A 7,112-nucleotide genomic window follows, 5' to 3' on the forward strand; every position below is an offset into this window, starting at 1 on the left:
ATAGGGCCTAGGTACCTGGAAGTGGGGGGTGGGAGAGGGAAAACACAATGACCACTTTCCACTGCAACAAGAGCTTCCCCCTGTCACTTCACTCACCCCAATTCAGCCCAGCTAGGACTTGAACTCAGATCTCCCTTCTGGGACGCAGAAATGCTACCACACAGCCACCAGTGCTGGCACTGCTCTAGCCTGCTAGGGGTCTTGACCTTCCCGGAGCCCCAGCCTCACCTGAGCTGCCTGGCCTCTGATTCGAGGAGCTGGAAGCAGAGCTGGGAACCTCTCAGGTCACTGCTCAGATCCTTGCTGGAGCAGAGGAGCCTCTCCTGCTGGCCGCAGCCTCTCATAGGGGATCCTGGAGCCCAGCAAGGAGCCTCTCTTGCCGGCCACACGCCGCGCTGCTGAGGGTCCCACTGCTGCCTGCAGGTCCTGCTCTTTCAGGTGCTTCTGGGGCAACTGCTCCTGCCCTGCTGACCCAGCTCTTTGAAACTCCTTCCTTGTGGTCCCTCGCTGGTCTCTCTTGAGTCAGCTGCGCTGCCCCTTTTATCCACCTCCAGGTGACCCAAGGGGACCCAGGTTACCAATCAGGGGACACGGAGGGTGAGTCTCTGGGGCCTGATTGGTGCGGAAAGGGAATTCCAGGCCCTCCAGTCATCTTTTATCCTTTCAAAACCCCCGGGCTAAATCATTACCAGCTAGCCCATCACAGTTGATTGAATCAGCTTTAACTAAAACTGCCAAAAAAGCCCTGCTGAAGCACATGATCTATACAGATGCTACAGAGTTGGGTCAAAGTAAGGAGCTACTTCTTCCAGCAAAGCACAGTTTTTTTTAAACAACTGCAAGCAGCCTAAATTACCAAGAGCAGCTAACAGACAGCAGAATTGCATAAGAAAGGATAGCTTGATTAGTGGAACATCAAAACCATTAAAAAGGACAAAGGGTCATTAACTTCTGTGGAATTAAGAGTTTAGAAGAAATAAGACGGATTACAATGACCCATGAAGTCATTTGACTCTCCCACTGCTTCCTGAATAGAAATGCTGATGCCATTGCCAGGCAGTTGGTTTTAAACTTTAGGTGGATCAGGAATCAAAGGAGGGTGTAACTGCATCACTTCCCTTTCCCCCCCTCCTGCCAGATCCACCCCTGCCTGCTTATTTATATTGTAAAGGCTTTACATCACACATGGCCTGGTCTGGAACAGTGGATTATCAGTTGCAGTGGGATCCATGATGCATTACTGTAATAATAATAATATTGATGATGATGAGTTTGAGGAAGAAGCTGCTTTGACTTTCCATTTTGCTTCTAACTATTTTTAGGAACTTTCACTGATTGTGAGGTTTTTACATAATAACTAAAAATAAGAGTTTAGCAGAATAAGCAGCAGCAGCAAAGAGAGGCACCTTGGGCTGGAGCAAAAGGGCTTTAGAGATGAAGACTAAACCCTGCAGAGGGGCACATCAGAATTATGGGATCTCCATGACCTATATTGCTGAAAAGCAGCCTGATGTGTTGACCCAGATGTACTTTTTTTTTCTTTTAAAGATTCATGGATTTTTTTTATGCAGGGGGAGAAAAACAAACAGCTCCCTCACCCCCCCAAAAGAGGCAGTTTGTTTCTTAGAGTTGTGACTGCTTTGGTATTCAGACTTTGCAAGGAGTTTATGATACCTCAAGCAGGTTCACTGTAGAGGTGCCATGTGGCATCTGAGTCATTATGCTGCCCTTCTTTCTCCTCATTATGCCATAGGCATGGCAGTGTGCCACTTATACAATCTCTGTGAACCAGATATAGCCAGGCCTCTTCTCGCCTTTTAGATTTCTGCACTGGAACTGGCTGATGACTCTGGATGCCAGCTTCTGCAGCTTCATCAGCCTGCTCTGGCTGGAAGGTAAATATGTCCATTTTCCTAACAAGACCACCAATATGGGAAATAATGTAAAGCCAACCCTTCAACATTAACAGCACACAGGCTGAATGCAAGCATCAAAACTCCGCTTGCACTGGCAAGGCAGAGAAAGGCTGGCTTAGCAGACCAGGAGGAAAGTGCCTTGAGGAAAGCGAGAAGGAGAAATAATTGTATATGAGTAATAATAGGATTGTTCTCTCAGAGTCCTTGCTGAACACTTGGGGGATGTTCAGAAGTGTTACATTGGTACACACACCTGCACTAATCCTTGGGCATGATTTTTTTCATTAGGCTAGGATCAACTTCTATCCCATCAAGTGCAAATAGCCCTGCTTGAGGGCCCCAGTGCTTGTCAGAGGATGCTGGGACAACTCCTTTCAAAAATAAATTACACAGACCTATTAGATTGGAGGGGACATCATTTTAAAGAGAGCTCATCCATCACACTCTCCTATGAAGTTTATAAATACCGAATTATCTAGTTTGAAAGGCTTTCCACCTGAACTGATTCCATCCAGAGGTGAACCCAAGGGCCATGCATTACTAAACCAGCTGCTGTACAAGTTCATTTAAGTCTGAGGAAGGGGGCTGAAAGATCTATCTTCCTGATAGAACAAACTGAATGAACATATTGGGTCACTGCTGGAAATAGTTTCCATACACTGTCTTTTCTCTCTCTTTAGGAAAGTATAACCTATTGCTTCCTGGAGAATGTCCCTTTCTGGCTATTAACATTTACATAAAATACAGCAAAGTTCTTCCAAAGTTCTTCCAAATTTGGAAGTCTTTATTACTTCCAACTCTTCCTGCATATCATACTGAAAATGTGTGACTGACTTGATAAAAAGCTGTTTTAATGGGAACAATACCTGGAAATATAACTGCCCTAACTTAATGGATTCCTTGAAGATCAAGGCTGTCAAATATCAGATTCAAAAACCTTTATACAACATGAACAACTATATTAAGTGCACTCAATCAAAACCAGACTGAAGGTTCTATAAATGAAACAATGGCTGCTGGGAAATGCATTCTATTAGTTACCGAAAGGGAAAAAGAGAATTGGTACAAAGAATGATAAAGCCACAAAACCAGACATTGTGTTCCAATAAATCCAAGAGGGATGATGTACAAGAGTTATCTTTGAAACATGGCACCACTGTCTAATCAGAGCCTGCACACAAAAAGGTGATGGGTTCCAATAATTTATTCTACATTTCCTTTAAGATATAAAAAAATTGTAACCGGGGCCTCAGCACTGCTACTGCTGACAAGTGCTCAGAATTAGAGGGAGATAGAAAAATAATCCACGGCTGAACTATGGTAGACATGAACCCCATTATGCAAGATTTATGTGGGGGTAGCTCAAAATTAGGTCAAACTAGAATGAAATCCTGTTGTTACCATTTGCTGCCAGTGGGCTTGGTTACTTCTTTTGCACTTCATGGGATGGAAAGCTGCCAGACCATCTTGGTCCCCCAGTTCAGTAATGAGACTTATAGGGTGGTCAAATGGGGCACAGTTAGCATAGGAAAATCTGAGTGATCAGCCCTTCAGGGCTGCATAATACTCCCCTCCTCCTGCAGCTGGACTTTAGGCCGTGGCAGGCACGGGGAGGCACAGTCCTGATGACCTGTTCCTGGACTCCCTTTGTACTACACCTGCCACGACTTGATGGTACTTCAGTATTCTAGTTTAGAGAGATAAGCAAGTACCACATTACTACTTTGTATATTTCTAGGGCTCAATCCCAACATACAGTCATAGTCTTTACATTGAAGATGGCCTTTCTTGAGACCCTCTGGGGTCTAGCTCCAGCACTACTGTGTTTAATTTCTGTAACAAAGGCCGCCGCCTTTTCTGCCTGTCTTAATCCTTTCCAGGGTGCCCAGTAATGCATTCAGCCGGACCGCTGAAATGCCAGGGACAGCATCCCTTTAACAGCTGCTCTCCCTGCTGCGTTCAGTGCCTCTCTGGAAGCGCAGCCTCCCTGCTGCTTGCAACCCTCTCACCAGCTTGCCGCTTCTAGGCTTGTCTTTCCTGCAGCTGTCTTGGCCGCTGACTATTCACAGCTCTCTTCCCTTGGGTGCTACTGTTGCCGTCGGGCTGCACTTGCCGCACCCTCCATGCTGTCTGGGCCTGGAGCACCCGGTGCCTCCCTCCACTGCGCAGCTTCCTGCCCCTTTCTCAGTGTCCGCAGCCTCCTCTATTCCCTAACCATTTGCATGCCAGGGGCAACTCCTTTCTCAATTAACACCTCCTCACTAAGTCAGACCCAGCGCTCTCTTAAAGAAGCAGCATCTCTGCTTCCCAGTTCTTATCTCATGTCTTTACTCTTATTTCTTATTATTTCCCTCCTCAGTCTGTCAGCCGGGTTAAGGCTGCTGTTGCAGGCTGGTTTAAGCAGAGCAGCCTCTTGCAGGTCTTACCCTCTGCCTGGTGGTAGTTGCTGGAGTCCCATGCAGCTCAACACGTGATAAGACAGTGCTTCCCAAACTTTTCCTCAGCATGACCCCCTTTTATGGCCCCATTTCCTCAGCATGGCCCCTCACTTGCAACCACAGCTGCCCCCATCCCCCAACCCCATCCGCTGATATTGTGACCCCATTTGGGGTTGCGACTCACAGTTTGGGAGCTGCTGTGATAAGACATCCCTGAGCTGAACTTGCAGCATTTAGGGTTTGTTCAGGACCCAAGTGTCTCCTTCAGAACCATAACTGAGGTAACAGCCATGTGCCTGCCTGCATGTATGAAACTGGGGATATCCTATGTGGGGTGAGCTACTTAGCAAGAAGTGTTAGTGGAGGTTTTAAGTACCTGCCTCCTTTGGGATGGAGTGCTTTGGAGATGGTAAAAGGCAAAATGCCTATGGGCCCTTGGGCCAGCAGATGCTGGGTATGATGTACTATATTTTGAAAGGGTTAACCCCGGCCCTGTTTCATTTATAGTTGGTGATTTAGGTTCATACTCTCCGTTTTGCCCCTTAACTCTTTCTGGCTGATTACTGTTTATATCCTGATCTAACACATAGCTGAACTAATCCACCCCTTCCCTGCCTGTGACAGAATCCCACAGAAGATTGCAGCGGCAATATTATAAATATGATATGTGCAATTAATCTGTCATTCCAGTTCAGTGCTCTGGAAAGGATTTTGCCTGTGATAGGAGGTGGTTTCTTTGCTTATGAAAACATACCCCAGTGACTACTGTTATACACTAACCTGTTGCAAGATAATACACAAAACAGCTCTGTTTTACAGCTTTGGTTTTTTTGTACTTTTGTATCTGCCTTCGTGCTGGTCACAGCTCTGGGTTTGCAAATCTGCATTCAAAGCCCTGCTCCCCATCCCCTCTCACTGCTCCAAAAACCTCACCTGGAGGGGCTTTGTCTGTCGGTTAAGCAGGAGCTTATTTTCCATTGGCTCATTGCCCCGGGCTCAGTTAGCCAACAGTAGGGCCCATGAGTGCCAGCTCTTCTTCTCATGTGACCAACTCCCTACAGCATCTACCATGATGGGGCATAGACCATTAAATAAGAAAAACATGACCCAGGCCACAACACAGCCTCCGGGGGGTGGGGGAGACCTCTTTTCAGTTTCTTCTTATTTAAGCCAGACTGAATCCGTATTTTCCATCACTGGCCTTTGGAGCCATCCTTTAGGACTGTACCAATGTTATTTGTTGATGTTGAAGCAATTGTACAGCTACCACCATATTCTCCTAAATATCTGGAAATTCTCACCCAGATGGTTTGTCCTCAGCATACGTATGAGCAATAATTGCTCATTTCCTCTGCATTTTTTTCTTCTTTTTGTCTATGTTGTGAATTCTTATTTAATGAGAAACTGAAGAGCTATTTTTAGCACAGAAATAGATCAAGAGACCATAAATATATGTCAAAATGTGCCATGACAAATCTAGGTTATTTCCCTGAAAAGAGATTCTCTTGTCCTGGATTTAAACTCAAAAAGAGCTTCAAAGTAGAAAATGTTCAAAGCATTTTCGTGGCCTTTGATAGGACTTTATGCAACCATCAGATTAAAGGAACGTGGCCTTTGTCACACAAAAAAGGGTTTGCATGAAAATAGTGTCCAGCATACCACAGCTTTTCCACACTTTTTGTGCTGGCTTTGCACAAAAATGGCATTTTAAAATCACACCTCTGAACCCCAGGACCTATGCAGCACACTTCAAAAGGCTTCCAGTTTGCCTTTGTTTTCAGCACTGGAGAGCTGGCTGGTGGACCACCCTTTCCCTCCTCTCCCCTCGGAGCAGTGGAAGTTGGAGAAAACTTCCATTCCACTTCCCCTCATACATTCCCTTGGAGACACTTACAGCATGGGGCAGGGGGAGGAGAAAGACTCTCCAGCCTACTAGTAATCTAGCTCATTTCCCACAAAGGTGTTCCTTTTTCTGCCTTCACCAGGAGTGATGGGTGTTTTCTAGGCCTGTGCTAAGCGGCTAGTATTTGCTTCGGATTCAGATTCGGCTGATTTGAGAGACAGTGATTTGAATCAGTGATTTGAATCACTGTCCTGAATCTATTCGGCTGAATCTGATTTGGAGATTCGGCTGCAGTTGAATTGGCCAAATCTCTGAATCGGCCCCATCCCCTGCCCGCTCTCAATGGCTGCCCTGTCCACTCTCCCAGCTCCCGCCTCTTTAAAAAAAAGCCCCACACTCACCAGCTGCTGTTAAGTGGGGGGGGGGTGTGATCCCTGTTGCCCCCTGCTTCTCCAAGCCATGTGGGGGGCTTTGCCATGAGCCCCTTGACTGCTCTCCCAGCTGCCCCCCATTCCTGCGCCACCCATCCCAGCTCCCGGCCCTTTAAAAAAAAAAAAAAAAAAAAGCCCACACACACTGGCTACTGTCAGGTTGTGGGGGTGATCCCTGCTATCCCCCACTGCCCTGCCCTGCATGGAGGGCTCTGTCACGAGCCTCCAGAAGCCTCAAGGCCACTGCAGCAGTCAGTGAGTTGGGGCTTTTATTTTTTTAAAGGGCCAGGACCTGGGGTGGGCAGGGCAGCTATGGGGGTGGGGCTGGGAGAGTGGGCGGAGGTTGGGAGGCTCATGGCAGAGCCCCACCATATGGCATTGGGGCAGTGGGGGGCAGCAGGGATTGCCCCCAGCTGGCATCAGCCGGTGAGTCGGGCTTTCTTTTAAAGAGCCAGGAGCTGGGGCTAGGCAGGGCAGTCATGGG

General features: G+C 47.1%; 1 long non-coding RNA gene across 1 annotated transcript in view; it reads left to right on the top strand.

Annotated features, from left to right (window-relative positions):
- Window positions 1-575: 575 nt before the first annotated feature.
- The window catches only part of LOC109293888, an 18,197-nt gene continuing 11,660 nt past the window's right edge, over window positions 576-7,112 (top strand). The window contains exon 1 of the long non-coding RNA XR_002096419.1: window positions 576-705. This is a non-coding gene — a long non-coding RNA (uncharacterized LOC109293888). The remainder of the gene's footprint in view (window positions 706-7,112) is intronic.

Source organism: Gavialis gangeticus, unplaced genomic scaffold (genome assembly GCF_001723915.1).
Source record: "Gavialis gangeticus isolate Ggan-Ray unplaced genomic scaffold, GavGan_comp1, whole genome shotgun sequence".
NCBI classification, from domain to species: Eukaryota; Metazoa; Chordata; order Crocodylia; family Gavialidae; genus Gavialis; species Gavialis gangeticus.